Below are 24,587 nucleotides of genomic sequence, written 5' to 3' on the forward strand. Positions count from 1 at the left end.
GACTATTTGGTTCCATTTTGAACGTAGAATCTACTGGCAAAGTTTGTAACACGAATAGCCGAACCCCATAATTAATGGGACAACCAAGAACTCTAAAACACAACGAATACATAAGAAGGGAGCCGAAATGCTATATTGCATGCTCCAAACTAAAAAATAAACATGTAATAAAATTTTAAAAAATATAAATATGCTAATATATTGTAAAATTTAAATCGTTGTAAAAACGATAATATGGGATAATAAATCTTTCCTAATCTTATGAGCATACAAGTGGGGGAAAAAAATCGACAGCAAAGATAAGCGGACCACGATACAGATTCATCACCTCGCATATGACAGTAATAAAATGTGATAAAACAAAGTAATAATATTATTGTCTCCACATTTTTGCAAAGATCATAATTTTGTTTATATATATGATCTAAACAACCAAAAGTTAATATATTATTTTCTCCTTCCTTGGTATTACAAAAAAGTTTATCCAATAATATGATATTATATTTATAGTTGAATGTGATTCTATTTTGGAATTCCATTTTTAATTACAATTGTTATAATAATCTTAATCGTTATAATCGCAAAGTCATTTCTATTACCTCATAAGGATTATGTATTGTTATGAAAGCTTTATCCATTTTTTCGACAAATGGTTGCACTAAGTTCAGGTGAGATGTTTATAATCAAATGGTAATATGGCGGTTATTTTGCCGATTCCCTCGGGTTGCGAGATGATCTTGTCTAAATAAAGTATTTGAGAGATTTATTACCGCCTTCCTATCGGCCAACTCATGCATTCATCACGGTGTCACCTTAAAGGAAGATTGATGCAAACATAAGACGACCGGTAACAGATACAAAGCATTACGAATCTCCTTATTCTAATGCCGACGGCATTCTGGTCGAACATTTCTTCTGACACATGTAATGAAAATTAAAGTTATTTTGTGCGTGTCGTGTTTTTTCTTTCTTTCTGTATCTGGTCTGTGAGAGAGAGGGGGGGAAGAATATTAAGAGTTTTAGTTTCTTTATCTGCCAACGTATTTACATTTTGGAACATTATTTAATAACAAACTATTCTTCAGGGAGAGATTAATAGTATATATTATTGATCTATTATTTATAGGCACAGAATTTGACCTACTTTCCTCTTACACCCAACATATATTAAACAGAAAAAAATAACAAGAGAAAGAGAGAAAAGAAGTAGAAAGAAAGAGTTAGGAGAAAGGGAATTGATTTGAATTGCAACGCTTTATTTGTAATATTCGCATATTTAGGAGATTATTTAAATTATTAAGATGATTTTCCTGGGAGAGACAGACAGAGAGACAGACAGACAGAAAGAAAGACTAGACTGAGAAAGTGAGAGAAAGACAAAAAAATACAGAGAGAAAGAAAGTGAGTGACTGAGAGAAAAAGAGAATGAAAGAGAGACAGTCAGGGAAAGAAGGTAGTGTGAAAAAGAGATAACTGTAAGTAATTAAAAAAGAGCTTGTAAAAAATAGGTACATTTAATATAAAACAATTTTTATGTATAAATGTGTAGGATCCGCAGTTTTTTTGTCTTTTTTTATTGCCCAGTCATCTCCTCGCGAAATAGCTAACAGACACTAGCTTCCGTGGGGCGAACCGGGGGTTGGCGAGCGGAGCCAAAAAGTAATGGATCTTTTTGGGGGGAATTGGCTGGCATGAAATTGCTATCATGTTCATTTTTGGATAGGCACATACGTCCATCTTCGGAAACAGTAATTGCTGGAGTACATTAAATGTTGGCTTATTATAAATTGGTTTTATGTAAAAGTGGAAAAATACTTCGTGTCGATGTTCGAATTGTGAATTTGTAAGAGATCTTTCTATTGCTCAGCATGTGGATTGCGGTTCATAATAGGTTCAATAACCTCTAAAACATTACTGTCTTAGCTGGGTGCATCATTGCTTCTCCATAGTTAAATATATATATTTGACCAAAACTTTGATTCTAACTGCACCTCGATTTTGCGTGGGATATGGACCACTTTCTTATATATCTGTATTTCGAACATTGAATTACGTAAAAGCGAATGGATTATTATAAATTCGAATATTTTCCCTAGATTTTTGTTCATTTTTTTGGTTATAAAAGTCTTTTTCATTCATCGGGCTAGGTATCGAGATCAGGTAAAACAATTTTACCCCTAAGGCAACAAATTACTACCCGATCGATGAACTTCTCCAACAAACGATGCAGCACGACACCAAAAGCTTGTAACATTCATATCTCCTATATCAAGATATTCGACATCGATCGTAACGTTGCCTTTTATCTCTCCCAACAATGGACTTTTCTTTGTCTTAATTTTTTTTATACAGTATGTCCTTTTCAGATGGCCCGACTGAATTTCCCTTGAACCAATGACGCTCTAAAAAAAATTAAAAAATCCATGTTTAATATTTTTGTCTAGTTTCAAATTTTTACGTTTTTTTCAGAAAATTATGCAGGGAACCTCAAGCCCAGTTCAACTTCAAAAATTTCAAAAACGACCCTATACATCCTGACACATTTTTTTAAAGTATTTTTTACACTGAAAACAATGGTTTTTTTTTGCCATAACTTTGACAATTTGTGATCAATTTAAAATCCGATTGCACCATTGTTTTCAGCGTAAAACAACATTTAAAATGATCTGTCAGGATAGAGTCAAATTTACAGTTTTCAAGTTGAACTGGGCCTGAGGTACCCTGTATGATTTTTCTCTAAAAAAAGGTAAAAATTTGAAACCAGACTAAAAAATATTAAACACGTAATTTTTCTATTTTTGATAGCGTCGTTGTTGCAACAGAAATTCATACGGGTCATCTATAAAGGATATCCTGTACATAGGTGGATAGATAGATATATTACGTAAATAAATCGCTAGATAAGCAGGTGGGTATATGTAAACCTCAATAGATACATACATAGATTGATGAGTAGATAAGAAGACATAAAAAAGACAAAAATAAATTAAATCCGTTTGTGATTACTGAATACCTAGATAAATAGTTAGTTTAATAAATGGATTAATCAATTAATTAAATGATTAATTACAATAAACGTTGTTATAATTAAAATGTTTTACTATAACGTGTACATAATAAAGACAATGTTTAAATGTTTAACAAGAAGAAAAGCAATGTAAAATCGTAGATCATTTGGAGAATAATTAATTTAATTAATTAAAACTTAATTAATAATTATCTGGAGGGTATCATTTCTATTTCCCTAGGTCTACTCTCTAGGTATATTTCTCAATTTTGGTGTAGCTGCAGTTACTAAAGCACCCCTGGGTAAGGGGCGACTAGGATCGACTTATTAATTTATAGATTCCGTCGTCGTTAATGTAAATAAATAATAGAATGTGTGATATAGCAAGGCAATAAGATTTGTTTGATATACTGATATACGAAAAGCCCACCCAGATGCATTCAATAATAGATCGTTTGACATTTGCTTTAACACCCTCCGGGAAAAGACGGCCTGGGTCAGTTCCTGTGCTCAAATAAATCTCCTCCTCTTCCGGGTTACAGGGGAGAGGACACGCCGAGGCCCTGGGGAGCCGGTGGAGGACCTTTCAAAATTCACCATCCTTTTAAGATTTCAAAAAAGGCACGGGGGGACCCTGGCAATATATATTTTCCCCACGTAGGGCGAAGAGGGCCACTCCCGTCCATTTGGCCCGCGCAATCTCAATATTTGATATAAAAAAACGAACAAATTCGCCCCAGTGTGTCTTTGGATGTATGGATTTTTTCTACTCACAGCAGCACCGGGCAATTTATGGCCATAGGACAGATATTGGGGGTGTTTGCGTTATTACTTCGTGCATGTTTTCCCTTCCTTTTTCTCCTATAAGTTTGAAAAGGCTCAATTCTCAATGATGACGTTTCTATTCCGTTCTAGTTTTCTCTTAACAGTATACATATAAAACAGTTCTGTGACTATTGACAGACAACGCATAGACCAAACCGGATCAAAAGGATTGAAATTTCGACAGTGCATTCCTATAATGACCATGGATAGCCGCTAAGAAAGGCTTATTTGCCATTCTATCCTTACGGAGATCATATGGACAATTTTTTACCTTGTATAGACCGAAGGAAGTGAAAAAAAGAAGGATTTGAAAAATGATACGTTATGTACGAATGCTATACTAGCACTATGCATCGCATTAGAAAGGTAAATAAAAACAGAGTCCCGCATGGACCAAGTCGCGGGTAAAACCTAGTCGTATATATTATCCTAAAAAGGTCTTGGTAAATTGATAATTTATAGCCACTTCTTTCAAAATCTTTTGGGGGAAAAAACTTCTAGTGAAGTCATACTGCTGATCATACTTCACCGACTAGTACAGGCAGACAAACATTCACTGTAATATGCAGCCAAAATCCGGCAACATCAATATATGGCATGATGATAACAACACACATTCAATACATATACACACAAATAAATACATTCACACCTATTTAGTAGATGGAGTACTCAATATTCCTCCATCGACCTGCACACTAATCGAACTGGGGTTGTTTGGGTACTTTTGTAAATATTCCGCCATCGAGCCAAGTCAAGTATATAGCTCTAGGGGCGATATTTCACCATCAGCCCCTGACCCTTCACTGTGTAATAAACTAATAAATACACTCCTTCATGCAAAACACAGAAACACAAAATACATACCTTGACGGCTACATACATATTTATAATTCATATATGTTTATCGGTCATAATACACCATATTAATTATTTCATTCACTAATTTCGTGGTCCGCTTGACCTATTAATATATTACAATTAATTAAGGTTTTTAGTTGAGTTAATTATTTCAATTAATTATTCTTTTTATCTAAGGTTGAGACGAAAAAGTCAGTGTCACGACGGGGATTCGAAACCACGACCTTCGGCTCGTGACCTTTAAAGTGGCCACGGGGAAATATTAGCAAAATGATTGCTTCTTTTCAAATATTATATTAATCCATATATGTGTGGCGTATTATATTGACCATATTAACTATTCTTTTTATCTAAGGTATTGGTTGAGAGGAAAAAGCCGAAGATGGTTCGTTCGAATCGTTACACTGTTTTTTTAATCTCAACCAAGACCTTAGATAAAAAGAATAATTAATTGACATATTATAATTTTCATCACACACATCTAGGATGGTACAGTTTTCCAAAAAAAAGTGTCTATACTCCAAAGGGACTTGAGAAGACTCATTGCCGATGGTACATAAAGATCTTCAACGAGATGCCAAGATGGTGTCTTAATTAGAGAGTCAAAATTAATTCGTCAAAATCGATAATTGTGCTCTGCCTTTGGCTATTCATCTAAGAAGACTCTTCGAATATCTGAAATTCCTATTCCTGGCAACAAAATCAACAAGGCAGAAAACTTTTTTTTAAACTCAATTACTTAACATATTTTTCTAGGCTCCTAGAGCCCATCTCGTACACTTGTGTGAAAAACATGTAGACTGATATAATTAAGGTAAAAAATTACATTTCAAAAAGTACGTAAATTAATTAACAATTTTTTTCCAAGCGTCAGGAACACATTAGCAAGAATTTTCGGATAAGTGTGTAAAAAAATTAATTGTCTGATATATAATGACATTGAAACGCATGCATAAATAAGGCAGAAAGCCATATTTTTAAAAAGTCCAATCGTAAGAATTCTCGTTATGATTAAAACTTTAAAAAATCTATCTTGACGTTTTATCTGTTATGATTTGTCGTCTTTACCACTCCCTGACCTTACCCAACAGGGAAAAAACGTGGCACAATGTGTACTTACAGATCCTTCATAACATCGCGATGCATATCAAAACAGCTTCCATCATCTCGCCTCGGACTAAGTTGATGGATGCCTTTGCTCGTGGTGGTCTAGACAAAACCAGGCTATCGATTAGTCCTAATGCGATTGTTACCTACCCTAACAATGACAAACGATCCAGCCGAGGAAAAAATCCTGTGTCCCCTGACAGGGCTGGGATAATCCGGAGCTCAGTCGTGCAGGACCCAAGGGGCCTGGAGTTAATGGATAGTCGAATACGTGGCGGCATCTATTTCTATTTGGTGGACGCCTCTTTACGCTTCTTTAACCTGCCAGGAATAAATGGTATCGGCTGTCGGTTTGATTGATGATTACGGTTTAGGTCACTGCTTTTACCTTAATCACTGAGCGATCAACCCTTTTCGTCCCTTTCCACAAGTTACGGAGGGATAAGCCACGTTCCATTTTTAACCAAAGGATTAAATGAGTCGAGGAAACTAAAAATCTGTCACGAATTGTTTTAAGCCGAGTTTAGCTCTATCTCCACATATTAAGTACAACACGAGTACTGGTCATTTTTCGTAAAATATTGCCCAATGATTTTGTTTTTATAAATTATTTTCATTTTATATTTTAGGTTTATCAAATGTGATATAAATAGAATGTATTGGGGGTAAGTAGCAAAACCAAAATCAAATGTATTAATTGTCACTATCATCAAGTTTCAAATTTAAAACACAAGTTTAAACAATGTAAATCCTTTTTTAAATCTAAAATTTTCTAGCATTGTATAAATTCATATTTTTGAATCTAAAATTGTCTAGCTTTGTATAAAATCATTTTTTATCTAAACTTTTTTAGCATTGTATAAATTCATTTTTTTATGTAAAATTTTCTAGCATTGTATAAATTCATATTTTTGAATCTAAAATTGTCTAGCTTCATATAAAATCATTTTTTTATCTAAAATTTTCTAGCATTGTATAAATTCATTTTTTTATCTAAAATTGTCTAGCATTGTATAAATTCATATTTTTGAATCTAAAATTGTCTAGCTTTGTATAAAATCATTTTTTTATATAAAATTTTCTAGCATTGTATAAATTCATTTTTTTCACAATCTTCATGTATTTGTAAAATTTAAACAATGTTTATAAATCTCAGGCCCTGAAGATGATCTCAATAAAGATTGAAACGTTGGCACGAAAAAGAAAATGTTTTTCTAAAACCTACGTCATACCAGACGGCATCTCACGATCTCCAAATAATAAATATAAAACCACGTTTCTTCAATTGATTTTGTCGTCAATTCGTCAAATTATTTAATTTATTTCTCTCTTACATCAGTCCGTTTGAAAGTTAAACATTTGGTAGTATCTGAATCATCCCTAAGTATTTGGATACAATGAAATTGAATGTTGGAATGCATTTAAATAAAATGAAGTGAAAATTATAAGATCAGGATAGCCAAGGAAGAAATCATTTATACGTGTAGATTTATATTAACATGAATTCTTGTTGACTTATTTTTCTATTAATTTTTGTTTTTCATTACAGCCAAACTGCACTTTCTATCTTTTAATATATACACCAACGCAATTTATGAATTGTTTTCATTAATGTGTCAAGAATATCATTATTTTGTATGTATAAATAAATTTATTAGAAACCTTGATTTTCAATTTATTTTCTCTTTATATCCAGAAGTATTTTTTTAATAATCCTCTAACAATGGCTGCTGAAGGTTTTTATGATTTTATTCGTTAAAAAGTAGTAAACGGAAAACAAGAATTTTTTGGCGGGTGTTATTAGTCGAGGAAATACCTCATATTTTTGACTTGCAAACTGATAAAAACACGTTCTTCGATAATTTAACTGTTTCGTTCAGTTCAGTTCGTGGACCATCTATTGAGATCTTTAATGTTTACAATTACTTTTAAATGTAGAAATAGACTTTCAATTAAATATTGCCTCGCGTGCTCTGGCGGTTTTATGAGGGTTTTTTTCTATCAAAAGCTTGTCATCTATGGGCGTTAGTTTTCACAGTATAACCTCAAGAAAACTTTCCAACGAAGAATACTTCTATCATTAGAACTCTCTTCACGAAAAACCTGATTAATGTTTCATTCGGCTGCCCTAGTTGATGGGTCTGGCAGAGTTTGACCAACAAAAAACAAGTATTCGAAAACCAAAGTTGTCACATTTAAATTTAATCTAAAATATGAAGTGCTACTTAGACACATGTTAGTAGAGAACTAATAAGTTATTGGAGGCTACAAATAGTAGCTTCAATCCTCTTTAATAGAGGACGCCCTAATATTTCAAAATGTAATTTGACCTAAAAAAAGATATGTAATGATCAAGGATGTCACATTTAGTTTTAATCTAAAATATGAATTTCTACTTAGAAAGGACACATGTTAGTAAAGAATTAACAAATGTTTGTTGCAGACTATAATTAGATTATTTCAATTCTCTTTAATAGAAGACACCCTAAAATTTTAATATCAGTTTCATCTCAAAAAAAGTTTTCGAAAATCAAGGATGTCACATCTAATGTTAATTTATAAAATGAATTGCTACTTACAAAGAACACATGTTAGTGGAGAATTAACAAAAGTTTATTGCATACTATAAATAGATTACTTAAATTCTCTTTAATATAGGACACCCTATAATTTTAATTAGTAGTTTAATCTCAAGAAAAGAAGTACGCGAAAATCGGAGATGTCACATCTAAAGGTAATCTAAAAAATTAATTTCTACTTACAAAGAACACATGTTAGTAGAGAATTAACAATTGTTTATAGCAGACTATAAATAATTTACTTCAATTCGCCATAATAAGGGACACCCTAATATTTTAATAGGTATTGTCTTAATACTTCCAATCACTGTACGAAAGGAAAGTTAAAAGATTTTTCTTATATTTTGATAGTGAACATTGAAATTTTGAAGCTTTGCGCTACAATGTTACAGTTTATTTAATAAAAGACTATAATTTTCTTATAAAAAGCAACGTTGCGCCTTTATGGTTAAAAAAAATTAAATATACTTTAATAAAGAAAAGTAGACCCAGGTGTTTTAAGTTGGAATCCACAGCTCAGATTCATTATAGATATCTATAAAAAAAGCTCTTCATTTTAATATTGACGTCGGAGAAATAAACCTCCTGGCCACGATAACGGTTGGGATTGGACTGAAAATTTCAGGGTTTTCCGGGTACCGCGGAGTCCCCTCCGCCTGAATATTTATGCCGACGAGACGTGAGGGACTGACACGTGCACCTTCGGCTGATATCAGTGTAAACCCCAGACCCCGAGGAGCTGATCTAAGTTTAAACTCCTTCTGATAGTCCGATCGGGCGTATATTATTCAACGGAAAACATTGACAGCCGGCGGAGGAATATGACATCCTGACATGGAAGCTACCCCTTTACGGATCGTAAACCGCCCAGGCTCCCACGCGGGCCATTTTCTGAAAAAATTATGCACCCAAGCCTGAGTTGACGAGAAGAACCTCAAAAGTGATTTTTTATACACGATATAACAGATGGTAACGGCATGACATCAAAAAGTTAAATATTCTACCACTAAGCCTCACGCACATGAGTAACCTGAAGGAAAACCCAAATGTCGAGGTCTGTGTGGTGATCTCATATATATCTTATATTGAAGCTTTGCTGCTTTGTTCCGTAAGACAAAATCTACCACTGAACATGGTGAGAAGCCGAAACTAAATTTTTTAAGTTTATTTACTACATTAGAATCTTTAATCTTTAAAAAGCTATTAGGAAAGAACTTCAAAATACATCTCGCAACACAGGCCGACAGTGGCTTTGTGGAATGACCTTTCTTACACGGGTTTCCCAGATGAATGGGGGCGCCCTAGACTTATTACTGTTTTTAATCTATAAAATGCCGAGGGGCCGGACTGAGCCACCCTCGGAGGGAAAGTACCGTAGCTAAATCTGTATTGAACCGATGCCTTGATAGATGCAGGGGAATGGACAATGTACCTAGTACTAGTCTCTAATTGCTCGGTCCAATTGCTCGGTCCACCCCAACGAAGTACTGAGTCACCCCTCGGCAGGAATTCTACGCCAAACTTATCACTTAGCTATTCCTTGTACGATCCACCCGCCAACTCACATACACACACATACACAGAGTAACTAACTCTCAAACTCATTTCCCAGCCGATTAAATTAATATTCTCTTTGAGGAATTTTCTAATCGGTCCTGCCTGCCTCTCTGGGACAAAAGGGAGAAACTAAGCGTGTTAAATCGGTGATATATGCAGTACTCGCGGCTTAATTGTAGTCCTTCGAATAAAGGGAGACAATCAACAAATTAAATTGTTAAAATTTGACTCAATAAAATCAGTCTTTCATTCATATAACTTTAAGTTTTGAAAAAATTGATTCTAAATCATAATTTCCACCAAGGCTTTTTCTACTCATTAGACGAAGAATAGTTAATTAATAGTTAATTATATAAACTCAATATCGTATTGATGCCGTTGTCAGCTATCTCAAACCTATCTCAAATAGTCAGCCAAAATAAAAATCAATTCTAGGTTGAGAAAACCAAATAACTAAATAAATTATTTTGTTTAATTAAAAGTTTATGCTCTACATTTTAAATTTCATTTTAGATACTATTAATTTACCACATATGATATTGGCATATCAAAATAATTGAAAAAAAGTAAATTTCTCTAAAAAGCAATTACGAAAAATGCATCAAGTTAAATTAAACAATTGTTAGAAAGTCTGTTACAGAAGACCTCTGCGAGAAATTAGGCTCGGAAAACAAAAAATGATTGGGAAAAAACAAAAGGCAAATTAAATAAAACGATATTTCAACCATTTATTGTTTCTCTCCTCCTGAGTCGATTGGCGATAGAGTAAAGCTCGTAAGTCTCGAATTATCGAAGAAAGGTTAAAAATTGTTTACGTAATTGAAGTATATATAGTTAATGTTACGTAAGCTAGAAATAGCGAAATCCCAAAATAGGTTAGCAGGTTTCTTGGATCTCTTGGGGTAACCCACGAAAGAAATAAGATAACCTCAAAATATGGGAGACAAATCGAAAAACCAAAGAAATTCTGACATACTTGTACTTACTAAACCTGGCAATGTATTAAGCTCGAAAACATCAAAATAAGCGAAATAAAATAAAACGAAACATATAGATGTAATTATACTTGTTTCCTATTGATTCGACCCTCCAGAGTTCATGGGGAAAGAATTAAGTTTGTAAACTAAAACAATAAGCGAAATTCAACTTTAAAAAATACGTGTTTTTATAGTTGTTTCAAGTGAAAAAAGTGTTGGAAAAATTAAAAACTATTTTTCAGTGCTTATAGATTCGACCCTTTGAATCGATTGGTGAAAGAATTGAACTGGTAAACCTCGCAATATGGAAGAGAAATTAAAAATGTTTAGGTATTTAAACATATTTTCTTAATCCCGTAAACCTGACAATAAGTTATATAAACTTCTCTTTTTTTAATTTTATTAACAATTTCAACTATCCACAATTTTGGGTAACACGCAATAGTGAACAAGAATGAAAAAAAATTTAAAAACGAACCAAACAGAGTGGAGACGCTATCAATTGATCGAACTCGAAAATAAAAATAAAAACCAAAAAAGCGTTTTGTTGGTTTTATTACAGATTCTACATGCCGGAGGCAATGGATGGAAGAAATAGTCTCGGAAACTCAAACTAAGCTAGATAAAAGTAAATGTAAAAAAGGGTTTTTTGGATTAATTACAGAATCGATTCTTCTGAGACGGTTAGTTAAGAATAAGCTCTTCAACCTCAAAAATGGAAGATAAATTCAAAACCAAAAACAATTCGTTGTATTTATACTTGTTTCCTATAAACCCTACCACCTGTTGGCTTAAGTGAAACGGAAAACACAAAAAGAATATATTTTCAAAAATTTCGAACTTATTTAGTTATATTTTTTCTACAGAAGAGGACAATTGTATAAAGTGCAAGAACGAATATTATGTAGAAAACTTGTAATTTTTTTTCGTTTTTATTACAGGTTTCTAGAGGTTTACAAACTTAACTCTCGCTCCATTTGACTTAAGAGAACTGGAAAACCTCAACATCAGGTCAAATGAATTTGATGAAATTGGCAAGTTAAATTTCACGTGACATGTATTAAAATAAAGAAGTTCGTTCTCGATAATTTACGAGGAAGTGAGACCTGCTCTGTATTCAACACAGGCTTATCCCATGAAGTTGGCCCTGGGAGCGAGACTTGTTTGCTGAAAGTTGTTGCGAAAAAACTCACTTTTTTTAAGAAGATACGTATCTCAAAGGGGCTTACCACGCTTTGACGCCGGCTAAGTAAAACGCGAGCCGACCCACGTGGGCCCCGCGATAAAATCTTCGTTAAAGGTCGGTGGAAATAAAATATAAATTTTATGAAAAAAAGGAGAACGAACAGCTCGGCTCGCACCTGCTGTCGCGTTGACTTACTATTTATCGGGAGCTTAATTATCCAGTCACGCTTTCTTTGGGCAACTGATAATTTAAAGTAAGATACAAAAACTGCAATATCTTAACATCTCTTTCAATTACAATAAAATTAATTAATTCCTTCTAGTGCTACCTTTTTTAAACATTTTTAAGCCTATTTGTTCGCTGAGCTCTGTTTAGTTTGAGTTTTATTGGCAAAAAATTTTTGATGCACTTACACCAAAAGCCAAAAAAAATAGAGACTCGTACTTTGTTGAAATTTCCAATATATATATATCAATAACATTATCATTAACAACCCACTAAAATCATTAAATTATCNTATATATATATATAGAGAGAGAGAGAGAGAGAGAGAGAGAAAGAGAGAGAGAGAGAGAGAGAGATTATGGCAAAATGTTTGAACACACGCAATTCGTTTGCTTCGTTGTTAATTCCAATAATTTGCTTCTTTACGAAAGTAAACATTAATTGCCTCTACTGTCGTAACGTCTGTCGGTTGTTTTAGGCTGCTCACAGGTCATCATGATTACCTATGGGCACTCCATCGTATAGAGATTGCGGATAATCCCTCTTGTACCCTGTGTGGCGAAGATAATACGACATGAACACATCTACTGAACCACTGTGAAGCTCTAGCCGATGAACCATTGCCACAAAGGGAGGAAGCTGAATTTTACCGCTTGAGCAGTTTATATTGGGCTGCGCGCCAAATGATGTTGAATCAATAGACGCGGCATTGGGATAAAAATGTACCTTAGTGCAGCCCCTTTCTGTATGATAATCAGTTAAGTATGGACAGTGATTCCACCTCAAACCATAACTGTCTGACTTTGGAAAGGCTGTGACTCATTAATGGCACGAAACAAAGCGTTCTCCATGAATTCTCCACACACGGCCCCAGTCATCTAAATGCCACAAATCAAACCGTCACTTATCTGTGAGAGAACAGCCCCCATTGTTTATGGGTCGAATCGTCGCCTTTCTACTCTATGCGGGACGTCTCGAGATTAGGTTATTTTCACGAAGTCTTCTGATTACTGTTTTAAAGCTCCCCCTTCATTACGGACCGTTTAGAGTTGACGACCTATCAAGGAAGGCTATTGCTAATGACGCCAGCGCGGTAAGAGCCATAAAACGATCGTTCTAGCCGTCGAACATCCGGTCGACCACTAACTTCTCTTCCATCGAGACTTCCGGTGGCCCTAAACCGCTGTAGACCATCGTGGATGGTAGAGCGAGGCACACCCATGACTTGCGCTATTAACGGACGCTCCGTCCGTCGTTGGCCAAAGGTCTAATAGAGCGAAATCTTCCCAACTTATGAAAAACAAATTAATAATTAATTTTTTGTTCAAATTTAGTTGCATCATTTAAGTAAACAATTTAAAAAACTAATTAACTCACACGGCAACTTGGCTCTGGAAAGGATGAAACTGAACTGATTTTTCTATGTTTTTAATCTAACTCTTTAGATTAAAAATATAGAAAAATCAGTTCAGTTTCATTCTATCAAGAGCCAACTTGCTGTGTGAGTTAATTAGTTATTGTTTTTTAATTTAAAGAATTTATTTAAAGATAAACGTATTAGTAACACTGTAAAGGTAAACAGCAATTTATTGTTGTTGTGTTTACGTTATAGATCAACTATTAATCTTTATACTAGTTAGTACGGAAATACAAGTGCCCGGTTATGTTTTTGTTTTTGGGTCTATTTTGAAAGGACGCCTTTTGTACTTCATTTTAATTTGTTTCAATCCTTATGACCAGGCTTAAAAAATTGGAATTTGCTTAGCTTTGTAATGGTTGTTTTATTGTCTAGTTTCCACACCTACATGTCTATTGTCTGCATAGATTTATTTATTTTAATGCCTCTAGTTTTCTGAACGGTAGGGTTTCAGAATTGAAGAAAACTCCAAGTTGTCTTTATTCTACAAAAAATAGAGGAAAGAGTTTATTACTTACTATAAAGACTGTGGTTTTATGATAAAAATACCAAAATTAATTTTTTCTGCGGACTTAATAATAAAATAACTAAAGCTGCAGAAAATATTATCTTTACAATTTCTTTTAATATACTTACTCTTATTTAACCCTACTCGTTACATAAACCGACGAGATGAGAACCTGTTATCACTGAGCAGATGTTTGTTGTTGCCGAAACAACACCGGAGCACCGTGGATAATTTAATATTTTGGACCTCTATGTGTGGGTTAAATAGCGTCGTTTCAACCACAAACCCCGCCTTAAATTAGACGGTTTATGATTCCCTGTGAAAAAACTTGGGCAGGAATTCTGCTCGACGTATCAAAAATTAAAATTCCCAGAAATTAAAAAAAAAGATTAAAAAATTTGCTGTTATAAACGTATAATTTTTTTAAAGCATTGCAACCAAACGATTCTTACATTTACAATGAAAAATCAATTTCGAATTCATTTTCAAAATATTGCAATCATAAAACAATAAATTCAAAAACACCACTTAATATTTAGAAATTCCTGCCCTACAATAGGCAAACGTTTACATATCGATTTAAACAAACCAATAAAAATAATATCTACTTTCTAAAAATTACATAAAACGAAAAGCGGATAATATGTTATCAACATAAAACCACATTTTGTAATAATTTATTTACACCCACCCACTGTATAAACGTCTTATGATGTTTATGTATGCTATAACTGTATAATTATGCTATATGGTATTAATTTGCTAAAGAAGAATATGTTAATTTGGTTTTCTGGTCGGATAAGCAGTAATCATTTACATAATTGCAGTAAATAAATTAATATATTAGGCAATGATGTTGCTTCGGTGAATTAAGCTAGAAAAAACCCAAGAATATCAATATCCGTTATTGGCCGATAAGAGTATGTTTTGCAAGATTATCAGAGATGACAAGATCTTGTAATGATTGTTATGGAAAGGTGCAGCGAATAGAGTTGCTGATTTATGAACCGTTACAACAACGTCTTGAAGAATCATAATTTTTTAAACTACATCTCTTAATAGATTCAGACCGCTATGTCTGTTGTATTCTTGTCAGTAGCAAGACAGAAACAAGGGTATTAAATGTTTTTAAAGAAATCAGATTAAATGTAAATCCTAACATGACCTAATTTCGAAAATTAGTATTAGTATTGCAGATCGTTTTTGATAGGGTCCCAGGCATCGTTTAAAACTTAAACCTTCCTACGCACTTTATTTCCTTATCATAGAATCCTATTTAACTGACCAGCTCTTCAGAGTGAGGTGACAAGGAGTACTCAGATATTAGACCGATACAAGCCGGGTCGCACTAAGGACCATTCTTGATCCCATCCTTCCACAATTTACACTGCTGACTTTCCTATACCTCTCAATTGCCACCTACGCGGGCTTTGTATTCTAACCCAAATACACTCTTAAATTATTTCTGACATCCAAGAACACCTTAATTTACAGTCCGGTAGTAGAGGACCAGTACACTGAAAATCAATCTTGACCTGAATCTCTTTACAAGCCGTTGCTATAGAGCATAAGCGGATAATAGAACAATTTCATCTTTAAATCGGGATCTTTCCAAGCATCCTAAGAAAGTTTACCAAAGACTGGTTCAAAAACAAGAGGATGAAACTGAATAATGAAATAGGACTTAACATCCATTGTACATCAATAACAATGACGTGGAATTTCCACACAAGAATTAAGAGATAATACCTTAATGGAAGACTTAGACAACTACTAGGAATTTCAGGACCGAAAGACAACTCTGAAAACTGGAGACATAGAGAGTAGAACCGTGGACCAAGCCTTCCGATCTTTCCAACCAAAAGTTCAGTCACATTCGTAAAACTCACTATCCACATGTCCTCAACGTTCCTTTTATCAACTGATCCGATCCCGCTTCCAAAAGTTCCACACCAAACTTTCGATCCACCCTAATCCTACTGCCCAAAACCGATCTAAACTTTTCCATCCCGGAACCTGTCATGTCGCCATAAACGACGATTGTTTATTGTTGTTTAATCAGTCTACACAAAGAATTCCTCAAAATAAATAGAACTGATTTGTGGCTGGAAACACTAACAAGTTACGAACCCATTAGTGACGCAAATCCACATACGAAGCTACTTTAAACAAAATAGAAATCACTAGTTTCTTACATGAAATCATAGAAAAAAAATCCCTGTCTTTGTTCGATGGCAGTTATGATTGGTACCATTGATAGAGAAGGGAAAGAATATATAAAGAAAATTTTGCGTTCATGCGTTTTTCCAACTTCATGTCACGTTTTACCCACGTCGTCTTTATTCGAGTATCTAGGAAGAGTAAATAAGAATAAAACAAGATGTTCTCTCACAAATAATAAGTTCACCTGTAGATTGTCCGTCTTGAAAATCACCCGAAATTGAGCAACTTCGGACACTAGTGACTCGGCAGCGATTTGCAAGGAACTGATTAGTTAGGTTGTTGATGGATGTTGTTTTTGTGGCGGGAAAACGAACGAAAGCGAACCACCTCAGACAACACCAAAAGAGCGTAAACCAAAATAATGGAAACAAAGCGCTGTGATTAGTTTCAGAGAAGTTACCAACCAAAATCGTCCAATATCGTTTACTAAAAAACCCTTAATCACCAGAATCCAATCAGCCTATTTATAATTTCAAGAGATGTAAATGGAAGTAATATGTAGTGCCACTGAATAAAAGGTGGTTTGTAAAAATAAACATATAATACATAATAAATAAATATTAACTATAGTTTTAACTCATATTTATAGTTAAAACTATAGTTAATATTTATTTGAGTCCACATCCTAAAACCAAATATTGGATTCCAAAATCTTTTTACATTACAAAAGATTATGAATGATAGAAAACCTTTCGACGGACTTAAATTTCTAATTTATCAGCCTTTCCAAATAATATTCACTTGCTTCCTTCAAATTTATATATCGCGTTATATTAAGAATAAATTATGAATTTCTCGCTAAAAACACGTCCTCCCCCCCCCTATTTCCTTTCGAAATAGGGAATAAATATTCACACTGCTCCTTGATTGCTGACTATAAACGGTGGGGGGCGGTGATTCCGAAAATTGGAGAACGTTAGGCACTACGTGGCGCACTACGTAATATGGCTCGCTATGCATACGAATTACCGCATTTCTTTCCTCTTTTTTTTCCGTCTTTCACTTTTTGGCAAATACCCCTTCCTGTTTGAAAATATACATTTATAAACGATCGGCGCCTTTGCGACCTCCCCTCCACTGTTGTTCCCATTTGGCCGGTTTATTGTCGCGAACAATTGACTTGTTTAACCCACTCCTGGGTCTTCTGATTCAACATTCAGGTATTTTTTTCTGTCGAGGTGTGTAGGGTGACGAGCATGTAATTTGATTATTTCCGATATAGTCTTCCTGATTCTGATCTGGGACATTCGGCATGACACCATCTTCACTCACGATTACAGATTTTATAACAAAGATTATGTGAGATTAAAACGAAAATGAAAATAAGAACATAAATAAGCCTTTTCCGCGCATTTTGTTCTGCCTATCCCTGTTTTCTGTCAGAGCAAAAGAGGAGGATACGCAGATCAAACTGATCGAAAACAACCAACTTACAGATTCTGCATCACTTAAACATACAGACCAAAGGAAATCTAAAGAAATATATTTTGTCTACAAAATCATACTCACTTTTTTCAACTTCGCCATACGTATGGGCTCGATTATACGAATTATACAACATCACAAATTAGCAATTATATTTACTTATAATCTATTTGTTGTTCCATTAGTGGCGTATACACAGTTATACATATTTTAACATGTATTATTTTCAACCGGTCGCAACAATGATTGTTGTCAGGGCGTGAAGATTGGAGTAGGGGGTCTAGATGCCACGGTTGCTTAGAGATGTAGAGGTTTCTCCAGAAGAGCAGCAGCATATAAGCATAAGCAACAGGCTTAGGTAGGGCCGATTGGTAGGGCAAAATTAATTGTGGAAAAGAACAGGAAGTTGACATAGTAAAGAGGTTTTAAATATTCGTCTGAGAACTTTTGATTGGAAGGATTGGTTGCTCGATATTGAATGGCTGTCACAAAGTCCCACTCTGAGTGTTCAGAGTTGTCGAAAAAAGGATTTTTGAACAAAATTAGTTTGTTTTCTAAGGTCAGTTCTGTATGGGGATTGCTTGCCAGTTTGCTATCTTGGTATATACTTAAGTAGCCGTGTTGGTAGCTGTTGACGTAAAGTGGAGGAAATGTTTTTTATTTTAAATGTATATTTTATCTCAGGTGAGTATTGATGTGTCATCGGCAAAGGTATATAAATATGAAAGTGAGAGGGTAGATGAGGAGAGTAAATTGTGTAGAGGAGGGGAGTAAATGCGCTACCCTGTAGTACACCAGCGAGAAATAGATAAATGGAGAAAGAAGAAGCGTTTTGGAAAGTTATAAAGTGAAATCTGTAAGATATGATTTTAGTTTAAGATATAAAGTAGATGGTAGGATGACCTTGAGCATCCCCCAGATGCCCTGGGTCCCATATCCTGTCAGATGCGCGAGATATGTCCAAGAAAACATCGTTGCAGTACTCCTTCAGATCGAAGGTTGGTTTGCTTGACGGATAGACGAGTGATCACTCCGAAAGCCGAACCGGTGGCGCAAAAGGCGTAACCTGGGAAGGGATTTCGTTATACAGTTGGATCAACAGTAGTTTTTCCAGAATCTTACTGATTACAGGCGAAAGAAGGATTGGTCTGTCTTTAAGGCCTAAGAAGATAAGTTGCTTTGTTTAGTTTAGAACTATCTTCATGTGTTTTTGCGCTTAGATTGGGTTTCCGCTTTGGGTACCTTCATAATAGAATCCTTGTACAGAATTAGAAGTAGAAGACAAAATTAGGGTATCGACTGCTTGAACTAGTTTATTATCTGAGTATTCATCCCATACCTCACTCTGAAGTACCAGAGGTTGATAGTATCTTTCAAGATAAGGTAATAACAAGTGGGTACGAAACGTTTGTGTAAAGAGGAAATAGGGAAGATTTCCGGTGACAGATACGATAAACCCGGAGCCAAATCTAGGAACCGCACCCAAGCCACAATCGTAATAAGGTTAATGATGTTCTGCGAGTGAAAGAACGCTCTTCATTTTCTCACTGAAGATGGTATAAAGCCGAAACATGTGTGATTGCAACATAAACTAGTCAGAACTACCTCAGGAATTTGATCAGGGTTGATCTGTTTAACAAAAAGAAATGATGTCAACGACTCTGAAATATTGCTGTATCACGGAATACTAGAAACGGAGTTGGGAAAGAATGCCATATTTAATTCGCAATTGTTGAAAACGAAGAAGAGATTCTCTTCTCCTGACTGGGAATTTGTCTGACAACTACGGTCAAACGGATCTTACCATTTAATATTTGTATTTTTCTACTGCAGAAGTTGAAACAATTACAAAGACACTATTGCGTAATACTCAGTTCAACCACATCTCGGTAAGACAAAAGAGAAATTGCTGTTGCGAATAATGAGAATAATCCCACGGCTTGTAGAGAAACCCTTTAAAAAGGGAATACTGGAGGAGAAAAGCCAACGTATGTAAGACGCCGTTTTAGAACTGTATTGACAACCAATAAGAAGCCGATATTTCAAGCAAGCTTCTAAAAGCTTTCTCAGTCATTGCAGCATGTTCTTTAGGTAAAGCTCGCCGAAATAAAACGAAGAAAAGATATATAAAAACCATTCTTTCTGGTTTCATATAAAACTTTAGACAAGAAACCTCTTTGGAAAAATCATTAAAGGCGTTAATAAAACAAAAGATTGAAAGATAAAATGTCTATCAAGTTGTAGGTATTATTTTAAAAGTATATTGAGATCGTCGAACTAAGGACAATTCTAACAGATAATGCATTTAATGCATAACAGTACATTTTACACTTGCATCAGGTATGACATTTAGCTGTTATAAAATTCTATATTTTTTAACGTGGTTGCAACATTCTAGCTACACCATACTGCAAACACACTTACCTGACGCAACGCAACGCGACGTGACCCGACGTCTTACCGCGTGTTAGTTGGGTGTAAACATCTGTCTGACGCAAGCACAACCGCGGGACAGTCACACAGTATATGTCACAGTAGTATTCGCGAAATGGATAGCTCCGAGGAAGAAGGTGAGGAAGACGTGGAAGAAATGGCAGCAGCAGAGATCTGCTTGCTTTCAGCGGTGAAGAGAAAAACCATCATGAAGTGAACTCGCTAAAGATGTATCAAGCGAGTATCATACGTTGATTTCTATAGTTATTCAGATATCGTGAGATGCGGTCGGGTAGGATGTAGGTTTCAGAAAAACATTTTCTTTATCGTGCCAACGTTTCGATCTTTTATTGAGATCATCTTCAGGGCCTGGGATTTACAAACAATGTTTACATTTAACAAATACATTTAGGATGTGGATAAGTGAATTTATACAATGCAAAATATATTTTATATTCGAACACAGTATTTCTACTCACTCAAAGTGTTTGTCTTCTGTGTAATTGTGCCATCCTTGTGTGTTTTCTGAAACCTACATCACACCCGACCGCATCTCACGATATCTGAATAACTATCAATTAACGGTCACTAATCTCTACACGTTGATTTGAGAAAAGGGAGGAAATGCTGATCTTTTCCACGTGGATTTTCGGATGAGAAAATAATTGCATTATCTGCATGGGGCAACATCAGAAAACCGAATAAAAATTATTGTATATCATATGTACAGACAAAAACCCAGACACCAGACGTATCTCGTTGTATATTGCAAATTATATGTATTTTTAACATTATACTACTCACAGTCTACTTATATTAATATGTACAAGCCAAATTAAAAGAGATCAGAAATTCATGACTTTTAATCAAAACTATTTAATCATGATTGATTGAAATAAAATTCACTGAAATACAGGAAAATCATTTAGTGATAGTTCAATTGACAATTTTTTATCTGGTTTTGCTCTCAATGGTGATTTTATGCAAAACCAGGTAATAAATTTAATAAATTGTTCGTTAAATTCAATCTATTACTAAATGATTCTCCGGTGTTTTGGTAAATTTTCTTTCAAACCGCCATAATTAAATAATTGTTAATAAAACTCTTGACCTCCAGGATCTTGGTATCGTTGTCCTTTTCGGTCAGGCCATATACTCTTGGTTTCTTCCATTTTCCAGCAATACTTTGATTCTAGCCGAATCTGTATCACTTAAAACCATTACTCAAACAAAATTTCAATTTAAAAATGTTACAACTTAAAACAATCAAACCACCTGAACGTTATGAAGAAGCACCACAGAAATCCCACAAAGAAGAGATTGACTATTCAAAGATTTATTTACCAAATCTAATTGTAAACACAAGTGGGAGATTGTATCGGTGTTTTATTTACTTCTAATCCTTTATAATGGACCAAATATTTTTGTGAGATAATCAATGGACGATTGTCTAAGAAACAATAAAAAATTTCAAGCAACACGTATCTGACACAACGAAGAGTGGCGCGGCGTCACGTCACGCACGGGGACACGCGGGTAATAGTTCCTTTTGAAAAATCGGACATCGGAATTGCTGCGGGTCGTACTGCATCACGTCTCGTTGCGTTTCGTATGTCCCCTGCTTAATTAAACTGTCATATGTAATTTGTTTCATACTTTATTAACGCAAAGTTTTAATTATTTAAATTTCTATTGTGAAGTCTTAACAAAAAGTTCGTAGGTATCAAGAAGAAAGCGTAATTTCATTTTTTTTTCCAAATTCCAACGACGTTTGTCATTGAATGGCTTAATTAAAATTCGAGTGGAGCTGGGATTAATTTGCCCACTCGATTCAACGAAGTGTTTTATCCTGGGAATAACAAACGGCAACATTACATAAATAATGAGGTGAAATGCACCGTATTTGACGCATTATTTAAAAGAGAGGGGGGAAATGAAATTACTTTTGCCCTCAACATTGTTAATTCTGCGTAACCGGGAGAATTGCGTTCTGCATTGTATTATCGCAAGGGAGCCCGTGTGGACGGGGGCGACCTGTATTATTCAGAAGGTTCTGTTTAAAAAATCAAACCTTCAGACTCAGGTTGGCGGCCAATTTGAAAACCGGGAAAATTAACATGTCAGATTGGGTGATTTTATAAAGAAAAAAGTCAAATGTTTCTATTCTGAAGTGCTCAATTCCATCACCTATCATCAGCGCTGCAATATCTCTAGTTAAGTTAAGATACAATTCTGTGTACAGTATTGTACATACTTGAAACATTGGATTTGTTATTAAAGGTTTTCTTGTCACATAAGAAACTTAAAAGTGGTGTCAGTAGTGTTAGTCTTAGATAAGATATATTGGTAAATAGATAAAATACAAAATAAAGTCTACATTGAGCTCAATGGGAATAAAGTCTCAGTACAGAAGAAGTATAAACAAATTATCGCATTATACTGTAAATATTAATACAAAAGAAAAAAAAGTTAATTGCACTTGAGAATAACGGTCCAGCAACGGTAAATCGTGTTGACGATAAAGTTTATGTTGAAGGTTATCATTGGGTTTGCCAGAAGACGTCTTATGCTTTCCTCGAACTGATCCTTTGTGAAACTGAACTGCATAACGTCCTGAGGCTTTGCCTCGATCCAGATTCTGTCGAACTCGTAGAATAAGTAGCAAAAAAACTGGTGGAACACACGCATCAACTTGGCGGTCTTGTATATGTGCGTTTTCGCCGCTTCATCTTTCAATATGTGGTACGCAAGAGGGGTGAGGTTGATACCGACTATGGCGAAGAGGTAGCCATACTTGGGGTGAAGGGAGTGTAACAAGACGTACTTTGTAGCGTTGGAATATTCATCGGTGAAGAACAGTAGGTTTGCCCAACCGAAGAGGCCCATCGCTCTGAAGTCGATCTTCGGATCGTCACCTTGGAAACCGATGTCTTCCCATTGTTTCGTTATCCTGGCTTCGAGAGGGGTCTCCGGGCAGAGGGCCTTCCAAAGCCGCTGCAGTTTCTCCTCGTGCTCCGGACAAGACAAGTGGAACTGGGTGCGAATCTGCGCTATTCGATTTCCGCGAAGGGTTGCTTGTAGCCCCATACATGCTCCAAACACCTTGTAAAAAATTTGATGAACTGCCTTTGAACGTCAGGGTTGATCTTTTTGACTATGATCGCAGTCTTGACGGAATGTTCTACGATCAGCTCCTGGTTACAACCCCTCCAACAACCTATTCGCCGCTGAATCGTTGATCATGTTTTTGGTGTTCTCGGACTTGGAGGAGAAGAGGGAGAATTCAACGGAAGCCGGCCTCAGGCAGCCGACCTGCTTGCCCTAGCAAATCTTCTGCAGCTCGCATAGTTTCTTCGTCTTCGGGAGCACCCACTTGATCAAGAGTGGATGTGCCAGTAGAAAACAAGGAACAAACCGTTTAGGTTGTACATCTTCTACGTCCGACTGCTAGGCACTGGCTCTTCTACTCTCCCACGTCCATAGGCCCACGGTTTCCCTGTCTGAAAATTTGTGCGTTCAATAATGAACTGTGTACATTCGAGAGTTTATACACCGATCGGTACGGTGGCAGTGTACATCTTTGATGAATACTTGCGTTGATAGGATGATTAAGAGGATATAGTAGAACCTAGGGCTTTAACGTAACTTAAAGTACAAAAACGAAGTGGTATAACATGGATATCATATCAAAAGAGATTGTCATTAATGTCTAAATAAGAAAAATAAATGTATAGTAGAATTTAACAGATAAAATACATGAATAATTATACTCAATATCGTACCGATATAAGCACAAATGCAGTTAAGCAATGATTGGTTGTATTAACACTCTCTTTTTTAAAAAAAAATTAAGTTTAAAAAAGTTAGAAAGCGTTTTTGTACACGTACTATTCCAAATTAGTTTTCCAGCAAATCATTGGGTAGTAGAGAAATTTTACCTCTGGTTTTCGCCACCAGGTCGTACAAAAGAAAGATTTATTCTTCCTCAAAGTATTTATTGAACCAGGGAAAACGGATGGACGGCTAAACCGTTCTTTACAAGAAACGCCGAACAGCAACAGGTGTGCAATCTGCTAGCAATGAAAGTGCACGGAGGAGTATATTTTGATTTCGATGACGCCTCGTTGAACTTATATTGGACATATACCCATTGGATTCTTACACATGGCTTCGTCGGCATTATTATAATTATCGTGTTAAACCAATAATGACATGAACGATACCAATTATCGCCACCATGCTCTCTCAGCCCACACA

The 24,587-nt window shown here is 35.2% G+C and overlaps 1 pseudogene; it reads right to left on the reverse strand.

Annotated features, from left to right (window-relative positions):
• Positions 1 to 22,799: 22,799 nt before the first annotated feature.
• Positions 22,800 to 23,761, reverse strand: LOC106672290 (annotated as a pseudogene).
• Positions 23,762 to 24,587: the final 826 nt, after the last annotated feature.

Source organism: Cimex lectularius, unplaced genomic scaffold, assembly GCF_000648675.2.
Source record: "Cimex lectularius strain Harlan isolate CLEC.00 unplaced genomic scaffold, Clec_2.1 scaffold64, whole genome shotgun sequence".
Classification (NCBI taxonomy): Eukaryota; Metazoa; Arthropoda; class Insecta; order Hemiptera; family Cimicidae; genus Cimex; species Cimex lectularius.